Source organism: Etheostoma spectabile, chromosome 9, assembly GCF_008692095.1.
Source record: "Etheostoma spectabile isolate EspeVRDwgs_2016 chromosome 9, UIUC_Espe_1.0, whole genome shotgun sequence".
In the NCBI taxonomy this organism is placed as follows: Eukaryota; Metazoa; Chordata; class Actinopteri; order Perciformes; family Percidae; genus Etheostoma; species Etheostoma spectabile.
The window spans coordinates 5,481,145-5,482,245 of NC_045741.1; the positions used below are offsets into that span (position 1 = coordinate 5,481,145).

The 1,101-nt window shown below is 42.5% G+C and overlaps 1 protein-coding gene across 1 annotated transcript in view; it reads left to right on the top strand.

The window, feature by feature from the left end:
• Nucleotides 1–1,101, top strand: part of LOC116696193 (paired mesoderm homeobox protein 1) — a gene marked incomplete at its 3' end in the record, with an annotated part of 33,085 nt that overhangs the window by 21,541 nt on the left and 10,443 nt on the right. The gene's annotated exons all lie outside the window — the stretch shown is intronic.

The window sequence follows — 1,101 nt, forward strand, 5'->3', positions numbered from 1 at the left end:
TCCAAATACTAGCGAGCCCGAGACAAGTCAGAGTCCAGATACTAGCGAACCCGAGACAAGTCAGAGTCCAGATACTAGCAACCCGAGACAAGTCAGAGTCCAATACTAGCGAACCCGAGACAAGTCAGAGTCCAATACTAGCAAACCCGAGACAAGTCAGAGTCCAGATACTAGAAAACCCGAGACAAGTCAGAGTCCAGATACTAGCAAACCCGAGACAAGTCAGAGTCCAGATACTAGCAAACCCGAGACAAGTCAGGAGTCCAGATACTAGCGAACCCGAGACAAGTCAGAGTCCAAATACTAGCGAACCCGAGACCCTGTAACTCCCCAGAGAAACAGCTTTTTCTCGAGTAAAACAAGGAAACATCAAAACGCGTGCTTCCCGCTGTGATGTTTGCTAACTTTCACTACATTAAATCTATTATTATTGCTATTATTTCAGCTAATATTTAAGCCCCAATCTACTTTAACGTCAGTGTGGATTGCAGTTGACTCTTTCATGCTTTCCAGCACTTCAGTAAATATGTGATGTTCCACACCAAAAACCACATCATCTACTTATTACAGTATTAAGGTTTTTAAAAAAGTAAAAAACAATAACCTGATGCAAGGGGGGTTTAGATAAGATAAGAGAAGCTTTATCTGTCCCACAGTGGAGAAATTGCGGTTTGAAACAGCAAAAATAAGAGTAAAGATACAGTAGATGTACAATAAATTACACATAAATTAGTAAAATTCACTATAAAAGGGACGTGTCCAAATCCACTTTTGCTAGTTTAACAGTGGGAAAAAGGGTCTGTGCGCCGGGTGCATTGTCCTAAAGAGTTGGATTTGGTGTCTTCGTTAATCAGAGGGGGGTTTTGGGCGTAACACTAAATCAACCAATCAGAGGCCTTCTCTCATTTCCCTTTAACAGCCAATCAGAGGTCCTCTCCCATTCCCCTTAATAGCCAGCTGTGTTTGGACCTTGGTGCGTTGCTGTTATGATGGAGGATTTGCACCGTCATCATTTCATTTTTATATGTAGTCTTTTGCATGTGTGTGTGCTGTCGTGTGTCCCTGTGTGTGTAACAAGCATAGTGTGTGTCCCTGTGTGTG